The 26,243-nt window shown below is 39.5% G+C and overlaps 1 pseudogene; it reads right to left on the reverse strand.

Moving 5' to 3' along the window:
• Nucleotides 1-994: 994 nt before the first annotated feature.
• Nucleotides 995-2,014, reverse strand: LOC148031423 (ABC transporter E family member 2 pseudogene; annotated as a pseudogene).
• Between the last annotated feature and the right edge of the window lie 24,229 nt (nucleotides 2,015-26,243).

A 26,243-nucleotide genomic window follows, 5' to 3' on the forward strand; every position in this document is an offset into this window, starting at 1 on the left:
ATGTGAATTTTGAATAAAAAGATTAGTCACTTTTTCCCTCAAGGCGGGTGTGACAAGATGAAGGAAGTACTTACTCATAAGTCCAGCTGGAACTCCAAAAAACCCCATCTTGATCTCATATGTCTTCAAATATGCTGAAACATTACGGCCATCAAATAGCTTCTTCTCATTCTCAACTGCTTCAATCGCCTTAGTCGCACTATTTGCATTCTCCTGCTCCGAATAGAGTTGCCTTTGCTGAGACAACTGTTGTTGATGCAATTGTTGCTGCTGCTGCATATACAATTGTGTCTGCTGATTTTGAAGCTGCATATACATAGACGTATTCTGCAAAATCTGCTTTAGATCATCTGTTGAAGTACTTGACGCAGCAGTCATTGATGGAGCTGAAGTAGAGGATGCAGCTGGAATTGTAGAAGAGGCTGAAATAGATGCTGAAGTATCTCCCATCCTGAAATTTCTGCGACGCTTTCACGTCGGGTTCACCAAAGATGTGGAAGGGTTTCGAAAGCAAAGTCGTGACCATAGAGGACCTTGATTAATTTCAGGATAGAAGATCAACTGAAGCAAACAATCAAGACAAATATGATGCCAAGTAGCAATTATATTACTGCCAAGTTATCTCTGAGCATAGAGAAACATCATAACAAATCAGACAGGGCCACCACATCCTTTATGTCATCAAGCTCTATTGCAGTAAATTTGGTCACAATAGTATCCAAAGACTCTCTTGCAGATGATAGCATCTCTATAAACTGAATAGTAGGACTTGTAAAAGCACAAGTTCTCATCTCAAGGATTAGCAATTTTTAGAAGTAATTGGTTTACTGAAGTAGGTTTATGATTGAATGACCTATAAATTGAAGGCAGATCCATTGTGTGAGAATATAGCTAAGAGCAAAATTGACGTTGATGCAGTAACACCGCATTGAAGGAGATTCACAGTTCATAGACTGTTTTCATCCAGAGTATTATTTACTCCTCGTGACATGCACTATATGGCATACTGCACAGCCTGTAGCACAGTACCCAAATTGGCAGCAATTCCCCACAATTGTTATATCCATGTTTAGCTTTCAAAAAAAACTCTTAGTCATCCAAGTAATAGTAAGAGCCTTAGACTTCTGCTCCCTATCTTTTGTAGAATCCAGCTTGTTGATACGAGGCCGATAGTTTGTGGGATCGTGTCTGAAAGTAATATCCAGATGCGATAGAAACATGTTCATGTCAGTCAAGAGAGACTGTGGTGTATTCGCAACACAGTCAATTGATTGTTTTTCCTCATACACAATTACCCTGTCAACCAGGTATGTTGCCATAATGAAGTCATGCTCAACAACAAATGCAGTCTTTTTAGCATACAAAAGAAAGTGTTTGATCACTTTTGCTGCCACAATTCGCTGCTCTGAATCAAGGTAAGCACTCGGCTCATCGATAAGATATATGTCTGCAAGGTTTCCGAGGCACAAACATAAAGCAACCCTCTGCAATTCTCCGCCAGACAGAATCACTTCAATCTGCGAGATCTATCATTCTGTGGAGCCATAACTGGTATAGATCCAGGTGCATTTGGGTCACTCGTGTAGTTCTCAAAGTAAAGTACTTCCTGTTATATGCAGAGTTGCAAGGTCTCTTCACAGTAGGTCCATGATATAAATTCACTTTAATGTCGCAGGTAGCTGCATGTTGCTTCTTGATTGTGCCATGAGTGAGAAAGGTAAATACAATTCAATCAATGGGAATGAGAGCGGAAGCACACAGGCGATGATTGGAGACCTGATATGCTTGGATGTTAAAATGAACGTGTAAAAACTAGTATCCAGTAATGAAGTCTGGCTCCGTTTGAGTCTGTTTTACAAGGTTAGATATGCATACACTGGCTTGAATTATCAAGCGGGAAATTATCACAGTGCTGCCATGAGATTTCGATCAAACCCCTGCCATCGCAGGTAACTCTGGGAAGTTTCTGCCGCAGGAGGCGAGCAGAGAGCACGAAGCGTGAAGGGCGAGCCATGCTGTTTTTGACCACACGGTCGTCACAAAGGCAATGCAGAGACAACTTCGAGCCTCGAATTGAAAACCTTAACACGACTCCGATTCCGAGCTTAATGGACAGCAGAGAAGCTCCCGCGATCAAACGGAACAAGCAATGCCGGAATCACGCACAAGGGAGATCCTGTGATCTATTCGGAGGAGACAAAACGCGACTCACTGTTGGCAGTTGAGATCTTGGACTTAAGCAGAAGAGGGAGATTTGCGTCTTGAGTAGTGAATCGGACGTGAGGGAATCTCAGAGGGAAAAATTAACAAGTTCCGGATAGAAGCACAGAAGGAGACGTTTGGATGAGGTGAAGATTGACAGGTCCGCCATAGCCACAGCTCGGAAGCACAGTTTATATGATTTTCTTCCCCGATTACGCACTAATGCTCCTCCAGGCTATCGTCCGAGACCATGAATGCAAAAGAGTGAGCAGGTCCAGATGCAGAGACCTCCCCTTTTTTCCCAATCCACTCCTACGGCTTACAATCTTCCGGTCCTCTCATCGCTACTGCCATAAAAATCTTCGCTTTTTCTCCCCTTCCGACTAGTAAAGCAGGCCCAAATTGGCTTTTTCTGAAAATAGCATCTTGTTTAGGCAGTTGATTAAAAACATTTCGTGCATCTTCCCTCCTCCCACATTTCATTGCATGTCCCTAAAGAGATCCAAGGCAGTGAGACTGAACCAATTTTGAATATATCCTGACATTAAAGCATTCCATGATACTTTATTTCTTTCCAGCAAGCCCTTGAAGACTTTATGTGCTTCATTTAAACTTCCACATTTTACATACATGTCCACAGTCGTGCTTCCAATAGCAACATCTGATTTTAGTCCTTGCCGTATCATATGATCATTTAACAGCCTTCCTCGCCTTATGCATTTGATGCTGCCACATGCCTTCATAAGGCACAGAAAAGTCACTCTGTCTAGTCTAATGCCTTCTTATTTCATCCTCTCGTAACATTCAAGAGCAACAAGACCAAGCCCATGTTCAGTGCAGCCTACAATCATGGCACTCTAGGAAACAACATCTTGATCTACAAGCATACCAGATTTTGCATACATGTCAACCAGAGCATTACGGATAAGTTCCTCTTGCACCAAACTCCTCTTCACTATATTCCCCACGTAGAATGAAAGAGAAAACATAATGACTATGTACAAAGTATCAAATCCCACAACACAACTTTTGGGTGGTTTTCACACCTCGAATGCGCAGCAATATGACATCGTGAGCCCAACGCCTGTAGCATTGGAAGATCCTACTCTAGATAATGGATGGAAGTTATGGTGCCATGTGAATAGGACCAAGTACTTCTATTGGATAGAAGGGAATATATAATTTCTCTTGTATAGGTAGGAGACAAAGATTAACTTGAAGATAAGTTAAGGAACTTGTTTGTCAAAAGGACTACTTGCTCTGTATTTGTGTCTATGCCATAAATTACACAAACGAACCCTATTCCCTAAAAGGCCTAATTAAGGAAGCTGATTTTGAATGTCACACATAAATGTGATAGGACCTAATTAGAAAACTAAAGCTATCAAGGGAAGCAGGTGGGCACTCCCGATGGGTCAAAGTGGTCCCAGAGAGCTAGGAGGCTTCTCACACGGTTTTATCATCATTTGACCCTTAGGAATTGTTAGGTTAGAATCCTGATTCATGTCGTTTTAGGGGACCAAAATGGGACTATGCCCTATGGACAGAGAGGTTGAGCAGCACATCCCTCTCATTTCCCATTCTCTTTGAACCAAGTGTGGCACAGATCTGCTTCGGCTCGTGAACCCAAACCCCCTTTCTATGAGATTATCCTTTAATTGCAAGCTCATTTTGCTCCCCAATTGGCCTTCAATAATCGAGTACAAGGTACGGAATTCTTGTGGGAAGCGCATCTAAAAGAGAAGAAGATCGGGGATGACACCCAAGCGAAAATTGTCACACGCAGACAGCAACCCCTCAACGAGCAACGAAGCCTCAGGCAAGGGCATCATTATCAATCCAACTACGATACCGGCCGTAAGTAATGTATTTCCAAATTCATAGATACTTGTTTTGATTCCCGCTTGAAGTATACTAGATGCCGCACGAGAATGGGTCATGGAAAGGGATAGGTTTCATCTCATACATTCAAAAGATAGAGTTGCAAAGCATGGATATCAAGAGAAGTTAATTGTATCTAGATGCTATGCAACAAACTCCATATAGCATATTAGCATTCCAAGGTATTGTCGACTCTCCTTTTCGTGAAAATAATGGATGGGTATTTTCCCATAGTGAAAGTATGTTGTAGCTTGCACACTTGACGGATTGCATGAAAAGTAATCTAGCTTAGGGGAAATTCAATCTTGAATCTGTTAGTTCATTGGATCTTGATGATGTGTGTAGTTAACATAAAAAATGACCATGATGAATAAGACTAAGATGCGTTGAGACCCGTCGGATAGCAACTATGTTAACAATCCTATTTGTATTTGGGAAAGATGCAACAACAACTCCAAGGTAAACAATGAGCTCAAGGAATTAGGAAACCCTAAGTCAAAGGAAAGACCGATGCTTTTGTACCTATTGAAGAAGGCTAGGTTATCGATCAATGTAAGAGATTAATAGAACTTAAGTCTTGTACAATGTTTGAAACCTTAGCATATGCCTTAGCCGAAAGAAGGGTGTGTTAAGTAAATCTTACTTAGAACCTCTCTTGATCTCTAAGGGGGAGAGCAAATATGCGATGGAAGGATATCGCGACTATTTCTGCAATGTTGGAAAAGGATATCATTGTTTTGTTGACTGATCTATCATCGACTTAAATGCTTTTTGCATTAAACTAATTGTTGGGATGTGATTTGGATGATTATTCCAAGTGCTTGTGCATGATGGTAAATGCATGGTAGGGGTTTGTGATAACAAGTTTCCATGGGAATAAATGAATGTTTTCTTGGACAATGATATTAGGGCTGAATGCCTTATCTGTGCTTGATTCCGAAATGGATTAAATAAGGAGGGATATGTTGAATTGAGTAGTGCCATCTTGGAGGGTGGATCAATTTAGGGGCTGAAGGTCTAGTGGTAAAAAAGACCAACCACAAAAATTGTGTTGCGCATGGGGTCAGGTGGAGCTCTGGACAGCCCTTTTCCAGTTCGAAATGGAGGTGAAGACTTCCCTAAGCCCAACGTCTGTAGCGTTGGAAGATCCTATTCTAGATAATGGATGGAAGTTATGGTGCCATGTGAATTAGACCAGGTACTTCTATTAGATAGAAGGGAATATATAATTTCTCCTATATGGGCACGAGACAAAGATTAACTTGAAGATAAGTTAAGGAACTTTTTTGTCAAAAGTATTACTTGCTCTAATTTACGCAAACTAACCCCATTATCTAAAAGGCCAAATTAAGGAATCTGATTTTGAATGTCACACATAAATGTGATAGGACCTTATTAGAAAACTAAAGCTATCAAGGGAAGCGGGTGGGTAGAACTCATGATAGGGTTTTCTTGCGGCAGGGTGGTCCCAAAGAACTAGGAGGCTTCTCACAAGGTTTTACCATTGTTCGACCCTTAGGAATTATTAGGTTAGAATCCCGATTCATGTTGTTTTAGGGGACTGGAATGGGACTATGCCCTATAGGCAGAGAGGTTGAGCAGTGCATCCCTCTCATTTTCCATTCTCTTTGAACCAAGTGCGGCATGGATCTACTTTAGCTTAGGTATCTCTATGTAAAGTAGAATGTCCAAAAATTGACGCTAGAATGCTATCAGGAGACCCTGGTTACTAGGAACCCGATATTTCAGGTCAATTCTAGTGGGTTCGGCCACGAAAATTCCGTTGCGGTAGACTCGAGAAACCCTAGGCGTGACAAACCCTGTGTCATTCCATGGGAGTGCCAGGGGATGTCTCTTAGACTTGTCTCTCAATGGACCGCTAAAAATGTGCCTGGACAGTTGATAGGCGAGCACATTACAATGGCAGTCATTTTTTTCCATGTGTCATCACCAAAAAGACCCCTCCCCCATCACAAAAAATTTTTGGGGGCCTTTGAGTCCCTAAAGGTCACTACTCTTCAATTTTAAAGTCTCTTTTACAGTTCATTTGGACCCTCCATGCTCGGCCTTTGACTACTTTGATGTCCAACACTACCTGGAACTTATTCTACCTCATTCTGGCACCTCGAAAAATTATGAAAAATTTGCAACTACTGTAAGATTTGTCTTCCAAAGTGATTTTAAATCCCATCTTCCACTACCACTTAAAATTTTTGAATTTCCATCTACCTCTTCCATCGAGCTTTAATTTCCACCTCAAATTGACAAAATTTGGTAGATTTTTGGCACTTTGCCAAGTCCTCCTAAAATCCCACTCTCATTGGCAACCATGAGATCGGGTGACTCAACCTGTCGAATCCATGAATTGATCTGCACATTCATAAATCATAAAGAGCATCAAGCTACTTTCAAGAAAAAATACACAACAAAATACAACCACATCTCTCACCCTACCGGCTAACAAAATCAAGGTATGAAGATCCACAAGGGATAGGCCAAGCATAATCTAAAATAGATCCATAGGTAGTTGCTAATTAGCTACTCCAATACAAACTGGCTAAAAAGAACTATCAAAGGAGTCATCCTAAGTGGTGGTCTATATGCCTACTAGATCAAGAACTCCTACTATGCAAGGACTCCTATAGCCTATTCTTTCATTTTCAGATACTTTTGATTGAGCACTTTTTTATACTTCAAGACTTGATGCTCGAGCATGTAAAAAAGAGGGAATTGAGTGTATTGTGACCCAAGGAGAAGAGGGCATTAGTCTCAAGTCATATCTTGATACCCAAGTACTACCAAGCTTTCACAAGAAGGTGAAACTAAATCCTTTTTCTTCCACTCACTTTTATTTTTGCTCCAACCATCCTTATTTATTTTTTCTTTACGCCTAAATGTCACCCCTAAGAAGACAAGGCATTGGCTCCAGATCTTTGACTCATCCCTAGGAACCTACCAGGATGTCACAAGGCAATGAACATCTATTCTTAATATTTTTCTTTCTTTTCTTTTCTTTTTCTAGGGGTTATAACCCCTTTTTATATACTTCTATACACTAGGTTATATATTTATCATTTCTCTCTTTATTTTTGGGAGGCTTCCCTAGCTACCTAACAACTAACAGAAATTCCTAGAAATAGCTGCCTAGGAGTCTAGCAAGACAATGTCATTAATGACTACTCTCAAAAATATCTCTTAGAGTGCCCAAGAATGCATTTATAAGAGGCACACAACTGCTAAAACCTCCCTCAAATATATTGGATCAAACCCTAGGACTTCATGCCTTGACATACCACTCCCTAAAAGAAGAAAATTCCCCAAGAAGACATATATATCTATAGCACAAAGGAAAAGAAATCATAAAGGAAAGACATCACCTAGACTTGGTTACAAGAAGCTTTTATGTAGCAAGAGGCTCGTTCTAGGTACTCCATCAAATCTATTTAGTACATCACTAAGACAAGAAACCATTAACCGCACCTACACCTGCACCAAACAAATAAATTTCCCTTTTGGCCTAACAAAATAAATCATTAAATCCAATAAAACAACCCTCTTAGCCTTAAAAGAATATAGCTATAAAGCACACCATTCAGGATCTTTTGGCTGACAGCAAATCCTTGGTCCCCACATAAATGATACTGAAACCATATAAATCATAATGAAATACAACGCTAGACCAAGGGATTGGCCGCTCACGCCCCACACTAAGTGCATCAAATTATTAGCTAGGCCCCTTGCATAAATGGCAAGGGGTGTCTAGCAAATATGTCATTGAACAATATTGTGTCCAAGATGTTGAGATATTTATAATCACACCTACTTCAGTCCCTTTGTGAGGAGCAGTGAGGGCTCAGGAGCAGAATCCCATATGCAGAGTAGGAGAAAGTACCACCACTCAATTCCTATAAAGCATTGTACTTGCACTCTTTTTCTAAGGCAATGATAGTACTCTTTTCTTTACAATAAAGTGTCGTGTCATTGTCAATACACAAGATTGTGTTTATGAGTCCAAGTCTCAATCTTGGAACCTAATTCACTTGTGTAACAATTTATCCTTGTCAGGTTCAATGTCTTCATGAGTTTCTTTTTCTTCTTTCAACCTCCATAGCTTTTGCATCTGCCATGCCCTAGATCCGGCGTATTTTAACATGGTATCAAAGCTTAGCTGAGCATGGCTTAGCTCATTTTATTAGATTTTCACCTCTGGTCCATCTCTACTCATCCCAGTCTCAGTCTATGAACTCACTTTCCATCTCCACCTTCAAGCTTGCCTTCATGGTTGCCATAGCCAGCAGCACCCTGTCAGATTGAAGTTATTGTATCTCACTCCACAGGCCAAATCTTACCAAGCTTCCTTCTAGAAAAATGTTCCCCTGCTATTGATGCTTCTCCATAGCCAGGCAGTACCTATGCATCTTGGAGCTTGTGGATCTCTCACTACAAGCCACCATTGATCATGATGTCTTCTAGGAAAATATTTCTCAGCATCATGCACTCCATCCTATTATAAAAAATGTCACGATTGATGCACGCTATGACCAGCATTGACGAAATCGTGGAAAACTAGTAAAAATTGTGCTTGCTGCTGTCATCCGCCCTACGCGCTTGAATCAAGAACCAATCTTGAGCATCATCATGGGGCTTTGGTAGAGCATGAAGCCATAAAAAAAGTTTTCAAAATGATCAAGTGTAGCTCCTGCAATGTCATAAAAAACTAGGCTGCCCTCAGAAACCCTAACTTTGACTCCATAGCCAAACTTCACCAAGCTCAAAAATCTCATCATTTTATCTCTTTTGCCACTCAAACAACCCATTTCCACTCAGATCTGAAGGTCCCATGATCAAATCAGGAAGGGGAAGATCTGGATTTGAAAGAACTTGAAGGATTTTTTGCAGGTTTGAAAGACTCAGGGAAGAAACGTAGTGTCTATTGACACTCATTTTAGTGATCTAAATACTTGTGTCTTTTGACACACCTCAATTAACTCTTCTGCTACTTAAATTTTATAAGTTTAAAGCTTATTTTTTTTTGGTCCCTCAAGTCTAACATGGGCAAAGATTCTCCAACTGCCCATTTCAAAGGAGTCGGGTTTCATACCTGGCAGACCCGCATCAAACTGATCCTGATGAAGAAGGGCCTCTAGGCCACTACCACTGGAAAAGAAAAGAAGCCTCGTGATGTTGATCTTGCTGTCACTTGGAAAAAGAATGATGATAAGGCTTAGGCCATTATCAAACTGGAGCTAGATGACAGTTATATCCACCATGTGGATAACTATTAGACCTCACAAGATACATGGAAAAGACCTAATAGTTTGTTCGGTGCACAGTCAAAATCATCAAAGTATGACCTCTTGATTGAGTTTTTTAGGCTTGAAATGAAGTCCAGCACATCACTTGCTACGCATATAAATTACATGGAAGGACTTCTAACCCAACTTGCAAGAATCAACATTAAAATGGAAGAAGATGTTTGCATCGGTGTTCTACTTAAGAGTTTGCCTCCTGAATATAATAATGTATCAACAACTTTAATCAACATGCCAAATCCTAAACTTGTTGATATCCATGCACCACTGTTAGAGGAGGAAAAGAAGCTAAAAACTAAGGAAGAACCAAGCACCTCTAGAGATAAACATGCGTTATATGTTGGCAATAGGTACAAAGGCAAGAAGGATCAGCTCTTTTGTGACTTTTGCAAAAGGACCGGACATACTAAGAAGTTCTGCCATGCCAGAAAATATCCCAAAAGGCATATCTAGTTGCAGTCAAAGAAGAAGAAGAAAATGGAGCAAAGGAAGAAGAAGAAGAAAAAAAAGAAAAAGACCACCAGGAGAAGGACAAACCTCATCAATCCTTCTATTTAGATAGACCTTTTTAGTTTTGTATTTCCTAGTCCTCATGCCTCAGACATAAACTTGTAAACTCCTCAGCTAGTCTTGTACTACAGCCTCTGTATACTTTGTGAGGCCCTTGCTATAGCTTTTGGATGTCCATCATGTTTGTGGTACCCACACTTATCCTTTTTCTGTGACGACAGCCTCTGGTGTTTTGCCATGTTTATGGTGTGCCCACACTTTGCGGTGTGTTGCTTTCACTAAAGCCTCTATACACTTTGTACTTATAGTTGTGATTGAGGAGGGGTGTTGAGATATTTACAATCACACCTACTTCAGACCCTTTGTGAGGAGCAGTGAGGGCTCAGGACTAGAATCCCATATGCACAGTAGGAGAAAGTACCACCACTCAATTCCTATAAAGCATTGTACTTGCACTCTTTTTCTAAGGCAATGATAGTACTCTTTTCTTTCCAATAAAGTGTCATGCCATTGTCAATACACAAGATTGTGTTTATGAGTCCAAGTCTCAATCTTGGAACCTAATTCACTTGTGTAACAATTTTTCCTTGTTAGGTTCAATGTCTTCATGAGTTTCTTTTCCTTCTTTCAACCTCCATAGCTTCCGCATCTACCATGCTCTAGATCCCGCATATTTTAACACAAGAAAGAATAAGAATATGGTCAATTGCTACTTAGCTCATCACCCATACTAGCCATCAGCAACCATAATAGGATATCTCAGCAAAGCTAGGCTAATAAGATCAGGAAATTCTAATAATCCCTTAGGACCATAGTTGAGAAATACATCCTCAACAAAGGCATAATTTGCTAACGAATCCAAAAGTGGTTCCACTAATGAGGGACTAGCTGACAAGTCATTGTCTCAAAAATATGAAGTATATCCAAGGTTGCATAATGATATATCCATAGAATGGGATCCCTCACACTATAAGTTCCATTCAATTGGTTGATCACTAATTGCAAGTTGCCTTTCACTAATAAATGCTAGATACCACTATGTCAAGCTATATTTCTCCCCACGATTAAGGCCTTGTATTCTACCATGTTATTAGTAAAAGTGGTGCCTAAATAAACTCCCATTGTCATAACGACTCTACGTCAATGGTTTTTAATAACCATGCTGACACTCATATGCTTAGCGAGCCCTCATGAAGCTATGACAAAATATAAAGTATAGATCCATGCTTCATTGGCAAGCCACACCATCCCGATCGACCTACTCATACTTATGGTAATCAAATTCGTGAGTCCCCCCTCATCCAAAATGTAAGCTTTACATACCTCTTCAATCCAGTCACAATTCAGTAGTTGCTGAAACTTTACATTTCCACATCTTGGAAAGAGAATTAGCCAGTATATTATCCTTGCCCCATGTATGTGTAATGTCAAAATCATAATTTTGTAGTGTAGTGATCCACCTACGTTATTAGGAGTGAGATTTGGTTGAATAAGGAAATAGTTGAGGACCCTCAATTGGCTATCATATAAGTAATAGTGTCACTTGTTGATTGCATGGAGTATAGCCAGCATCTCCTAGTCATAGAGACTCATTGCCATCTCTTTCTCTCTAAAATTATGACTCTCAAAAGCAATTACCCCTTGATCCTATAATAATACAGCACCTATACCTCCCACTGGCATCACACTATATAGTAAACTCCTTAGAGAAGTTTGGGTATACTAAGAGAGGAGTAAAAGTGAAGAGTTCCTTTAATTGATTGAAGCTTTTATCTTCAATGGAATTTGAAAGAAATATTTTTTCTTCAATTTGTTAGTCAAAGGAACTACTAAGTTCACATAATGCATATTGATCCTATGGTAGAATGAGGATAGACTCAGAAGTCCTCTAAGAGAGGTAGTTTTTGTAGGTGTTGACCAACCTCTGACATACTGCATCTTCATAAGATCAATCTAAATACCTTTCTCGCTAACAATATGTTCCAAGTACTCCACCTCTATCTATATAAAAAAGAACTTCATCTTCTAAGCAAAGAGTTTAGTGTCTAAACACATCAAATACCTTTCTCATATGTAAAAGATGGTTCTCTAATGATATGCTATAAATAAGTATATCATCAAATAACACTAAGAAAAATTTTAAGTGGAATGGCTGTAATATTTTCTTCACATTTTCTCAATCTATAAGTTCAAAAGAAAGGACATTATATTTAGTTAAATTTACAGGATTATATTGTAAAAATTACACAGTGCAGCAAACAGAATCTGAGAAAGAGATAGAGATAGAGATAGAGAGTACACAAAAGATAAGAGGAGAATTAGAAAATTTCTTTAGCTCCAAACAACTGATACAAAGATGCATCTGTCCACCCGTGCACTTCCAGAGTGAAGCTTAGATGGCGATCTAGTCAGAAGATAGGTGAAGAGCTTAAGGCTAGCTTAAACAACTCTGACTAGGTGAAAGGTAGATGATTGATAACTATGAAGGAGTTTAGCTTTTATAGCCTGTGAAGGAAGTTAGGTCGGCATGACCGACCTACCATATGAGCCTTTACTAGTCGGCCAAGGACCCCCCAACCAAGGGCCGATTCCGCGGCCCTTGGACCCCAAAATAGGGGCCCCTTTTAACTCCCTTACCCCGCAACTCGATGCAATCTGCCTCAAGTTGCTACCAGCTTAACTACTCAATCCAACCCAAAGATTAGACCCACAATGGTCACCTTTTTGCCATCCGGTCACATAGAATTGTATGTGATACCATAGTGAAGAGTTTACTTCAAGTATCTGAGCATTCACATCCCATCCTTCCAATGACTCTCATGAGGTTTTTTTGAGAACCTGCTCAAAACACCAACAGCAAAATTGATTTTTGGTCTAGTATTACACAAGTAGATCAGACTGACGACCATCCTCCTGTACCTCCCAATGTCTGCCAGTGCTGATGTATCCTCAACGGATAACTTTGCATTCACCTCCATATGTGGAGCTATCTCCTTGCACTTGGTCATGCCAAATGCCTTCAAGATCTCCCAAGCATACTTCTTCTGAGAGATGAAGATCTTTCCTGGCTCTTGCCAGACTTCAATTCCCAAACAACAAGCCCAAGTTTGTCATTTCAAACTCAAAACTCAAATCCTTTCGAGTTTGGTTGATCATATCTTCATAGTCACCTATAATAAGAAGGTCGTCCACATATAGGACAATCATTACAGACTTTTCACCATCCCTGTAAACATACAAGTTAGCATCTGAGGCACATCTTTTGAAGTTTAAGCTTAAAAAGAATCCGTTGGTACCATGCTCTGGGGGCTTGTTTCAGCCCATACAATGCCTTCTTGAGCTTACACACTTTGTTCTCAGAATGGGGGGCCTCAAACCCTGGTGATTGAGCCAGCTACACCTCCTCCTTGAGGTCACCATTTAAGAACGCTGACTTAACATCCATTTGGTAAACTGGCCACTGCTTGTGGGCGGCCACTACAAGTACTATGCAAATAGTGGTCATTCTGGCAGTTGGGAAAAATGACTCTTGAAAATCAAACCCTTCAACCTGTGAAAAACCTTGTAAAACCAATCTAGCTTTGCACTTTTCTAAGGTGCCATTAGCCTTGTACTTTACCTTCCAGAGCCATTTGGTGCCAATAACCTTCTGCTTTGCTGGCCGATCCACTAGCTCCCAAGTGTCATTCTTCATTATGCTGTCATACTCGGCTTGCATAGCTTCCTTCTATGCTAGATCTACACGTGCTTCTTCTAAGTCAGTTGGCTCCTTTACTTCTCTCATAATCTCTGCCATCAAGGCCATGTTGACTATGTGAGCAGAAGCCCTCCTTTGCTCCTCTATTCTCTGAGACCTCCTTGGTCTGTCTCTCTTCTCCTCAACAGATGTGGGCATAGGATTATTGTGGTCATAGAGCTGCTTCACCCAATGTGGAAATGGCTTTTCTGGTGGGGTGATGTCAAGTTGGTGAACTTTTTTCTCATCATCTGAAGATGATGCGTCCTCCTCCTTAAGGATAGGGACAGCTCTCGAAACAGGCTCATAGTGGACTACTTCTTCGCTTGATGATAAAGTGGAAGAACTTGCCTTCTCCTTCTCCACTGTATGTAGCTGCTCCTTGAACACCACATCACGACTCGTGATGATCTTCTTTGCCTCTTGGTCATATAATTTGTAAGCCTCCTGCTCATCATTATATCCCAAGAAGATACATTTTTTACTTTTTTGTTGTGACTTGTTTCTCTTCTCATCTGGAATATGTGCATAACATTCACATCCAGAAATTCTGAAGTGTGAGATAGATGGTTTCTTACAAGTGTAAGCCTCATGAGGTTTTTTTCCCTTGAGAGCCTTTGTGTAGCTCCGATTTAAAATGTAGACTGTAGTATTAACAGCTTCAACCCAAAAATGGTTATGTAATCCCTTGCCCTTTATCATGCATCTTGCCATCTCCACAATGGTGTGATTCCTACGTTCCACAACACTATTCTACTGAGGTGTGTGAGGCGTCGTCAATTGAATCTTGATCCCTTTGCTCTTGCAAAAGTCTTCAAACTCCTTTGAGTTGAACTCACAACCACCATATGTTCTAAATTTCTTCACATTTTTCCATGTTTCATTCTCAACAAGTGTTAGCCATTCTTTTAACTTACCAAAAGCTTGAGCCTTATCATGAAGGAAGTACACCCACATCTTCCTACTGTAGTCATTGACCATCAACATAAAATAAGAAGATCCCCCCAAGGCCCGTGTAGGCATCTTTCTGCACAAGTGAGCATGCACCAACTCTAGAGAAGCATGTGCTCTATTATTGCTTTCTTGTGGAAATGCATTTCTCTGTTGCTTGCCCATCATACAAGCTTCACATGGTTCCTTCAATTCAGTCATTGCAGGTAGGTGAGTAACCATACCTTGCTTGTGCATCTCCTTCAACACTGCAAATCTAATGTGTCCAGACCTTTCATGCCAAAGCTTACTTATGCCCACTCCAACGGTGGATGTAAGAGCACTTAGCTCATATAGATTGTTCCTTCTTTCTCCTTTGCCAACAACTTTGCCATCACTGTCAAGAATTTTTGCACCTGTCTTCTTGAACCTCACTTCATGACCAAGATCAGTTATGGCAGCAACAACAACTGATAATAGATTTCTCCTAATTTCGAGAACATACAACACATTTGAAAGCTTTTTTGACATCACCATTTGCAGCAACAAATGAAATAGTATGTGTGCCCGCAACAGGGCTTTTTGCATCATTTCCAATCATCACAGTGATGGATTCTTGTAGAAGCTACATAGAACTGTATAGACCTTTCTTGTTGGTCATGTGACGGGAGGCCCCACTATCCAACACCCATGAGTCAGTGGTAGATTCTTCTTGCACCAAGGAGCACATCTCCTCAATGGTCGCCATGAATAACTCCAACTCTGCTTCAATCGTATTGGCTGTCTCTTTCCCTTTACTTTTAAGGGTACCATTCTTTTCATCTTCCTTCTTAACATGACAATCTGCGATTGCATGTCCTTTCTTGTTGTAGTAGAAGCACTCTCCTTGAAACTTCTTCTTACTGCCCTTCTTCTTTTTCTCACCATCATTTTTGGTGGAGGAACCACCTTTGCCTTTTGCATTGGTAGAGAATGTTACATCTCCATTGTTGCTTTCTTCTCGGGCTTTCAGCCTCAACTCCTCCTCCAACAATAATGCACAAAACTCCTCAAAACTCAAAGCTTGAGGTCTCACCTAAGTATTAAGGGTAGTTACTAGTCCATCAAACCTATGTGGACAAATACGAAGACACCTCTGAGCTAGCTCCTCGCTAGTTTTTTGTATCCCAACACCAGCCATCTGGTCACGCAGATTCTTAATCTGAGTGATGAATGCTTCAGATGTCTCTCCTTTAGCAAACTTCTCCACTGCTAGTTGATTCTCCAAGTTTTGAATCCTTGTTTGGTTTCTCATTTCATACTGACTCCTTAGTACATTCCAAGCCTCTAATGCTTTAGTTGTATGCTGAATCAAAGTCAGAATACTGTCAGAACAGCTTGTAACTAAGGCACACAATGCGTCTGCATTCCTTCATTTCCAAGCTCGTAGAAGATCTACATTTGGAGGAATCATCACACTAGGATTTGATAGGTTGGGGGTAGGCTGTGGTTCTACATCAATCCCCAGCACAATCTCCAAAAGCTCATAAGAATCAAGGATAGTTGTAATTTTGAACTTCCACAAGGTATAGTTTGTACCATCTAACTTTCCTTCGTTGAAGATTGGTGGACGAATCCTTAGTGTTTGAATAGCTGGTACAGTAGTACCACCTCCTCCACTGCTTCCTGATGTGCCAAAACCAATTCTGAAAGACAACATTGTTCCTCTTTGTTGTTGAAGCCTTTGCCTCTTACGTACTCTTCGATCCCTAGAGCCCCCTGGGTTCTGATACCATGTAAAAATTACATAGCGCAACGAACAAAAATTTCTTTAGCTCTAAACAACTGATACAGAGATGCATCTGTCCACCCATGCGCTTCCACAGTGAAGCTTGGATGGCGATCTAGAAAGAAGAAAGCTGAAGAGATTAAGGCTAGCTGGAACAACTCTAACTAGATGAAAGATAGATGATCGATGGCTATAAAGGGGTTTAGCTTTTATAGCTCGTGAAGGCCGTTAGGTCCGCGTCCCCCCCCCCCCCCTCCCCCACCCCAAAATAGGGACCCCTTTTAACTCCCTTACCCCGCAACTCGATGCAATGTGCCTGAGTTGCTACCAGCTTAACTACTCAATCCAACCCAGATATTAGACCCACAATGGTCACCTTTTTTCCATTTAGTCACATAGACCTCATCTGTTATACAAGTCAGAACTCAACTAATGTCCGGGCTCACATTTGGCTTCTCCTCATAATGGAGGCCTTACAACTTTGAGCACCATGGATCATTGGTGGCACCTTATGAGGGTGGGCATTGAGCATATCTAACATATATTTATAAAAGGGGTTTTTAATTACAATTTTAAAAAAATTGTAAGTTTAGTAAAGTAAAAGGGGTCATTTTAAGGCCTTATACCATGTAAAGAAAGGGTATTTCTTAATATCCTTTGAACGCACATTATATAGATGATTTTTGATAGGTGGACCCCCTGAGGATCAACTCCTCTCTTAGAAGATAGTGTTATAGGCAATTGAAACAAATCCTTATACTCCTCTAGGAGAGCCTTCAATGCTTCATTATCCATAAATCTTTAGATTTATCTGCCACCTAAAAATATGGCTTCCCTATAAATAGATAGGATATCCATCCATCAATGACAAACCCCATATACAACTATAAAAAATCCATAGTTATATTACAAAATGTCATCAACCAATCACAACCAAGTACCATATCCATGGGCCCATTACTAAAGTAATCAAGCTCACTTTTTCTCAATAATTATTAGAAAAATATTTATATGTGAAATTATGAACACATTTGTGTCTTGATTTCCTCTTCACCATTGGCTAATTGTACCTTAATGGGCTATAGTAAATCTCTAGAAACACAATCGAGCCTCTCAATAACTAACTTATTTGTAAACTTATGTGTAGTACCACAGCTTATCAAGATTAAAACATATTTTCCATCGATGATACCCTACATACAAAGTGTATTGGGACTCCTAGAATGTATCCATGTATCCATAGAAATAGAGAAAAATGTAGTGGTAGTAGTATGTAGATTAGTCCCACTTGGATCAAATGGTACATTCCCACCTACGCCAACGAAAATCCATCTGATGGACTATAAAACTAATTCTACTCAAGGTCTCTTCATGATCTTCAATTTCAACATGTCTTGCCACATTTCAAACTTCAATTTCTTCTTCATCAATACGTCAAGGAAAATCATATTATAGTTCTTGGCCTTAGTATTCTTGAGTGTGCACTTTGAAGGATGGTCAGTCATATACTCTTCACCACATTTAACATAGACCCTTCTATTTCCTTTCTCTAAAAATATCCATGCATATGAACTTTCCACCATTTTTTGAATTACTTTGAGGTCTATTTTCAACTTGGTTGTGCTCAAATTTAGGCTAATAGATGTCTTAGAACTTCTTGGCTTCCTTGAAGCACTAAAGGGTGGATTTTTAGGGACTTTGATGATGCCAAAAGATATGCTAGATCCATCAACACTATTCCCAAAGTTTCCCTATGTATTTATAGCCTTATACTTTATTCAAAAGTAGATTGTGTATAAATGTTCTTCAAGTACTTGTTGTGAGAATAACTTTCAACAAATTCAATTGCTTGGAACAATCTAGTATGTAGATTAGTCCCACCTGGATCAAATGGTGCATTCCCACCTAGGTCAAACGAAAATCCATTTGATCATTCATAAAACCAATTCTACTCAAGCTCTCTTCATGATTTTCAATTTCAACATGTCTAGCCACATTTTGAACTTCAATTTCTTCTTCATCAAATACTTCAAGGACAATCATATTGTAGTTCTTTGCTGTAGCATTCTTGAGTGTACACTTTGAAGTATGGTGAGCCATATACTCTTCACCACATTTAAAAAATAGACCCTTCTATTTCCTTTCTCTAAAAAGATCCATGGATATGAACTTTCCACCATTTTTAAAATTATTTTGGTTTGTTTCACCTTTCTTGTGCTCAAATTTAGTTTGACTAATGTCTTAGAACTACTTGTCTTCCTTGAAGCGCTAAAGGGTGGATATCTAGGGACTTTGGTGATGCCAAAAGATCCATCAACACTATTCCCAAAGTTTCCCTACACATTTATAGCCATATAATTTGTCCAAAAGTGGGCTGAGTAGAAATGTTCTTCAAGTACTTGTTGTGAGCATACCTTTTAGGTAATTCAATTGCTTGGAACAATCTAGTTGGTTTCTAGGCCATAACATTAGCCAATAGAATAGGCTCCAAATCATAAATGTTTTGCAACTTTGTATCATCACTCACACTTTCTAGATATAGAGTAAGGTTGGTATACTCTCTAACAATTATACTTCTTTTGATTCAACTAATATCACCACCTGGCCAAATTTTCCTTTTTAAATAGGGAATACAAACAACTTGAGCCATCTTTGCCTTGAAATCTTCTCAACTATCAACTGTTGATTTTTTATCTTAATGTACCCCCAACATGTATAAGAAAAGCCTTGAAGGTAAAGAGTAGCAAAGTGTATCTTTTGGTCATCTAATCTAAGGAAGATATCAAAATATGACTCCAATTTATAGATCTCAACTCCTTCAAATCTAAAAGGGAAGATGAATGCCCACTATACTTAATCAACACTATCTTATCATGGAGTTCTCTTTCAACAAAAGCATTGCTCCCTCTTAGAAGCTTAGGCATGTGTGTCCATGTAACTACCAATGGAAACTAAATTTTGATGCACTCCTTTGATAAGATGTTTGAAATCTACTTGGAGAAGCTGGAGGTTGTTTACCCCTGGAGGATTGGATGCATGAATGCTTAAGACCAGCTCTTCATTTCTAAATGAGATTTTCCATATCTCATAGCTGAGATTAGGTATTCATTTCCTTCTAATAATCTTGGACTATGGGCTAAGATCAGGGGGTAAAATAACTATTTTAGTTCAAAGCTATCCCTACTTTCTTTATCAACCATGTATCCCACCACAAGCTATGAGATTTAGGTAGTGAGCTTGTCCAATGATTCCTCTATAAAAATAGTGAACTTATCCAAAGAATATTTGATAGAATGAGTCATTTTTTCCATTGTTTCTTTGGTTTGGGCATTATATATTACTGTTAGCTCAACCACTTGATCCAATTTTGAAGCAAGCTCCATATTCCTAATTCAATGCCTAGTCTCATAGTTACATAAAGTGACATTTAAAGTGTTATACATCCCATACTCGAGAATACTCTTACTCCTACTATGGATCAAGTCATTACATCTCTAGATTCATTTATTTGTTGTTGAACATCCTAATTTGCATTGTTCTTTCCTTTGTTTCTTGCTATTTTTGTATAACTTTTGACTCTAATATGCAAACAAGCTACTTTTTTATTCAAATCAAAGCCAAGGATGAGCTCTTTGAGATGAGCCATCAAGAACTTTCTTAAAATTAGGCTAGAATATTTTGGAAATAATCTTTCAAGGCTATAAAAATCTCACTAGCAACCTGTAAATGCCATATTTTAGTATTCCAACCATGTACACATTATCAAGTGAATAAAAGCAAAACATTAGAGCACTAGAAAAGCATGTTAAAATAGTATCTTGCTTCTTAAAATTGTATTGGTTGAAAATTAACTTTTAAAAAGGCCAAGAGACCCTTTAAAAAATTTAGATGACTTTTCTTCTTTTAGAAATAAAAAATGAGATAAAAGCAATGGTAGGTTCATGTACAACATGGTCATTTAATTATTGAATTATTCATTTTGTTTATAGTGTGATTTATGTATGTGATGATTATGTTACCTTTAAATTCATTCTTGTGATGAATATATAGAAAAAAGAATGCATTACTATAAAGGACCATATGGATCCCCACACCAATCAATCTTGAACATCTTGCATGATACTAGAAAAACTTACCTTAGGGGATGAGTGTCCCACACTCTTGCAAGAGTGGCAGACATTTCATGGAAGGTGGAAAACAAAGAGGTCATCAACTCTGGTAGTAGTGGCACAATAATACAAGGTGAGACGAATTAGCTAAGGATTGTATCAAAAGGATTTTATAATAGCATGACTACCACAAGCTATCTAAGGATCAAGAAAGAAGTGTTGTGGTGTTCTCCTCTCCCTCTTCTAGGTCTATCACTTGTCAACCACTTTTTCTACTCATTTTCCTTCTTTGGCTTTTTCCTATGCCCCTCAATTCATATTCACATGGACACTCTTGGCTCATCATTCTCCTCTTGAATTTGCACCTATCTATATTCCTCTTTACTTCCATCCTCAACCTATTATTTGGGTCTTGACCTTTCCTAAACCTAATAATTTCCCCAATATCTCACACCACAATGTTACACTATGAAAGTATCTGAGTCAATCTAGTCATTGATATGTATTGCTTCTCGGTAGAGTTGACTTTTGACATATATTTTGTGTTCCAATGCATGTAGTCATACCCTTGTATACATTTTTTGGAATATATGAGCATACACTTTCGGCATGAACTATCTATCTCACTAGCTTAGCATGATGTTTACTTTTGTTTGTATGCTTTGTAGTTAAGCCAAAAATGTCAGGATACCCCTGTATGGAAAGGCTCTGCTATTCTACAATGCTAGAGAAACTACTTAGCACTTGGCGAACACACATGAAATCTAGACCCAATTATGCATGGTGACCATGCTAACATTTCCTACGCATGCTAGTCTACATAGCACCCACTCGCAAGGTCTATTAGAGGATGTCCAGTCTGTGTTCTCTCAATAATGAGGATGTCTACTCTATGTTCTCTCGACAATGTGAGTGTGAACAATGGTACTAGCTTCCATCTCCTAAGGAAACTTCCTTTCTCAGTGATGACAAATTTCAAGCAAAATAATCCACTCCATAATCGAATAAACAGTAATCATGATTTGTCCCTAGACCGTAAGACATGCATCCTGGTCCACCAATCACCCTTGTCACATTGTTAAAGCTTGCAGGCCAATTGTTTGTGTCAACTAGCTAATAGTGGTTTTACCCATTTGGCCATGTGGTATTCCACTTAATTCTTGGATGGCTTCTCAATTGGTTTCCAAATTTTTCTAGCTCACTAGATGAGGACACGAATGCTTTCAATCAATAGTTCAAAGTGTTATACACCCGATTTTCCTACCTAAGTGGATTGTGCTCACAAGGTGGTTGTATTCGAGTCATCAATGCATAAAGAAGTGGTGGTTTTTGGCTCGCTATGGAAAACAGTCAAGTGACATTTAACAATGTCTAAACATCGTTCCATTTTTTATTCCAACTAGAGTAGATTGATGCCCAAAAACATGAATGACTATGTAGGCTATGACCACCACAGTTTAGAGCTATATAGCTTGATTTGAAGTCTTGAGTCCCACAACGCCCAACTAAATGGCAAAATGTTGCACTCCATATATGTGCAAGGGTTGAATAGGGAGATCTGTGTAACGTGCCTGCTCATCAAATCACAGGACACGTCTTAGCAGTCCATCAAGAGATATATCTAGAAGACGCCGCCCGGCACTCCCATGGAATGACACGGGTTAGGGTCCCTCAAGTCTGCCCCGCAATGGAACTTATCCAGCCGTTCCCAGTAGGATCAATCTGAAGTCCGGGTTCCAAGCCAACATTGTCTAAGGTCATAGATGACTTTTCCTAACATTTCTCTTTATCATTTCCTTTGAGGAAAGCTCTCGGCTAGCCGAGACCATGCTTCCATAGGATAGACCCATTGGTCACATCCACCACGCTTCCCTCGGGGGTTGTTTTAGTTATCTAATTACCTACCACATTATGTTGACACATAAAAGCAGCTTCCTTAATTAACCTGTTAGTCACAGGTTTCTTTACGTAATTTAGGGCACTGACACGAAAGCAAAATAAAACAAGACCAACACTTCCTTAACTTATCTTCAAATCAATGTTTGTCTCCCGCCCATACATGAGAATTAAATGTTCCTTTCTGCCTCCGCAAAAAAATCCTTCCAAATTCCGGCAATAAAAACCCGAAGGTTTATCCTCCCAAGATTCCGCCTTGTAACTAGCATCAAGGCCTCGAGATCCCATCTCGAGTCACGTAGAACACTTGGGTAGGGCCTGGAGGCATTGGGATTTACGGGGCCAGAGCCCCCATTGGCACCCAAGCGTCCTCCTACACCAAGTAATTTCCATCAGAGACCTCTCACGGCAGGTTCGGTCCACATTCCCAACACGGATTCACAAGCCCCTTGGTTAGGGTTTGGCGGTTCGCAGGGGGTAGCTTGCGCCATCCTTCCTTAATTATTCCTTTAGGAAATCAACCACAGCTGAAGCACCCAGCTTAAAACCAATCACTAGGAAAAACATCCCTTTTGTTTCCATGGCAATCAATCATCTCAAACTCGGCCATGCAATCATCAAACACACCCCACTTGGGTTAACATCCAAAACCACATTAACAAATAGTTGAATGCACAGCCTCTTGCTTCAAGGCATCGCAATCCCATTGCATGCACAATCAGAATTAACTTGGATGTATCAAAACACTTTTACAACCTTTTGAAACAACCAAGCATAACTTGGGTCAACAATCCTTTTAGGGTTAGGTCACCAGCTTCAATTAAGCTAGGAGCGAATCCATTTGTGATAGTCCATAGCATGATTGATAAAACAATTTGCATGCAATTATACTTATTCCTAATGCACCGGATCCCATGAAGGTCTAGGTCTCTATCCATCGGAATCTATCATTTCACATGTTTCTTTAAATCATGTTTGCGAAATGTGAATTCTAAATGACTATTCATGCACTAAACTGGTTAAAAAGATATCATTTTATGTAAAGTAAGGTGATAACCTTATCGTTTTATGTGTGCAAAAGCTATCATTTCATGCATATAATCTTATGCAAAATCTAAACTCTACAGTTTTGCGCATGCAACTTAGTACTTAGAGTAAACAGAACCCTAAGACTCGTTCTTGTTCCATGCACGTCACCAACCCTTTCATCTCTTCCACAAGAAATAATACTTAATTAATTTTACCTGGGCTTGATTCATTGCATTGGTCTCTCCACTCGCCTCTCCAGCATTACTAGTGGCTTTGGCTCCTACGCTTTCCGCGACTTTCTTCTTGGGAGCCATTCGCCTCACGGAGATTGGACAGTCCGAGGTTTCTGGGTCAACAGGTAATCAATCATGTATCATTAAGAAGTTTTGGCTCTGATACCAACTGTAATGTGCCCACTCCTCAATTTGTGGGACACGTCTTAGCAGTCCATCGAAAGATATATCTAGAAGACACCACCCGACACTCCCAAGGAATGCCACGGGGTTTGCCAACTAGGGTCTCTCGAGTCTGCCCTGCAACGGAACTTATCTGGACGTTCCCACTAGGATCAACCTTTTCCTAACGTTTCTCATTAACATTTCCTAACCGAGAGCTTTCCTCAAAGGAAATGTTAATGAGAAATGTTAGGAGAAGTTGGACTTCAGGTCGATCCTAGTGGGAACAGCTAGATAAGTTCCATTGCGGGGCAGACTCGAGAGACCCTAGTTGGTAAACCCCGTGTCATTCCTTGGGAGTGCCGGGCGGCGTCTTCTAGATATATCTTTTGATGGACTGCTAAGACGTGTCCCGTGAATTGAGGAGCAGGCACGTTACAATCTGTAAGACCTGAAAGACCTATTTGATTATGACTTTTAGCACACACTTCGCATAGAAATGTTTTAAGACAAAGATGACAAAGGTAGAAAGTTGGCCAAACCCGCTAACAAACCCCGTTGTGGATGGAACCTAATGACTCTGATATGGATTTGGACATAGAGAAAGTAAGTAGTAGAGAGGAGGAGGACTTTGAGGAAGAGGAATGCCGAAAGCCTAAAAAAGTCTAAGAGAAAGGACAAGGCCCGCACACCCTTAGAGGGTGCTCAAAAAATTACTATTAAAACTCTCTAGTGTACCAAGTGTAGTAATCTAGATCACTTAGCTATAGAATGCATTTTAAACTAGGAGGGGTCTAGCATCTACCACACATCTACTCACAACACTAATGTTTTCAAGTATAGTACATGTAGTCTAATGGTTAATACAAAGTCCTAGCATGACACCAAAGGAGCATAGACATCCAATTGGATTCACCACACAAACCCTCTATTTCATCCCTAGAAATGTTCTATATACAACTAGACTATCCATTTCTTGACATAGACTGTAGAGGATGAGGAATAAATTGATAAGAAAGAGTATATTATCACCCCTCAAGCAAATAATGTTTTTTATGTATGTAGGCAAGGCCACTAGATATCTAAATGTCTCAAGACATAGCAATATGACGCCCAAAATTGGTAGAGTTAGGGTTGGACTCAACTGACGGCTATTAATATAGTGAAAATCAAATAACTCCCTAAATCAAAATTCAATGTAGTTACCTGGATTAGAAAGAGGAAAAAAGGAAAAGATGAAAAGCCCATAGGAGTCTCTTGGGCTAAAAACAAGAAGGTCTATCACCAAGTGACCAAATAAAAAAACTCTACAGTCATTCCCACATGATTTTCTATTAATCATGCCATCACTCTCAAATTTGAAATTTGTAGCTATAGTCACTAACTACCTTATCAAAACAAGAAAAGGTTTCATTTTAACTATTAGAAAGTAAATAATCCTCCAGGGATATCATTCCGAAAATATAAATGTATCACATGGTTTTATTTCCAAAAGCTAGGTAAATTTGCAAAGTGCAATGTCCCCATTACATGCTTGTTGCTAATACAAAAAGAATATCTTTTAAAATAAGTAAAGTAATGTGCAAAAGGTATTAAAGAAGGTTTTTTAATTGAATAAATGTCAATTATCAGCACATTTACACATTCATAAGCATAGATGTGCGCGTGAGCTTTCCTTGGTGGTACGTTCCTAGTAGCCCATCAAGAGATGTCCTAGAAAGTGCCTTCCGAGATTTTAATGAAAACCCTTGGAGCTTGCTAACTAGGCTCACTGCTTGATTCTACCCCCCATAGTGGAAAATTTGGCTATTTCCATAAGGACTAACCTAAGTCTTTTTGGTCAAATCAACTACTAACGGTTGATTAGTGTTGGCGATTCGAGTTACCATCCCTTATAGAAATTGCTAACTGAAACGGGCTTGCATTGCACTAAGTTCAAAGAGAATGGAAAACAAAGGGAAGTATGGCACCTTAATCCCTTCTGCCCATGGTTCTATAGTGATGCAAGTCAGGCTTTCTAATCTCTAATGGTCCATCAAAAATGTGATTTTTATTCCTTCTTAGGAAAGCTCTCGACTTACCGAGACCACCCAGTCATAGGTCTAGATCCGTCGAGGGTCCATCCTTCCGCTTCCCTCGAGAGAGTATTTTTAATTACCTAATTGCCTACCACCTTAGATTCAACATATAAAAACAGCTTCTCTGAATTATCTCCCGATACAAGTTCATTACATGCCTTTAATTCATGACACAAAAATAAAGTAAGCAATCTCTTCTCAATGGGTTCATTTAAGAAAAATAACTTTTTACAATGTTTTGTGTTCTAACTAGAATGATGTCAACCCAAAGGTATTATTCTTTCCAAGTTCAGTTTCTCAACTAGTATTGAAACTTCCAGGACACTGTCTGGAAATCAAAGGGTAGTTGGCAGTTTGTAAGAGCCTAAGGAGTTAATGACCACAACCCCTTGTTATC

The sequence above is a fragment of the Lygodium microphyllum genome, chromosome 9, assembly GCF_053477565.2.
Source record: "Lygodium microphyllum isolate KBCC chromosome 9, Lygodium_microphyllum_v1.1.10, whole genome shotgun sequence".
Lineage (NCBI taxonomy): Eukaryota > Viridiplantae > Streptophyta > Polypodiopsida > Schizaeales > Lygodiaceae > Lygodium > Lygodium microphyllum.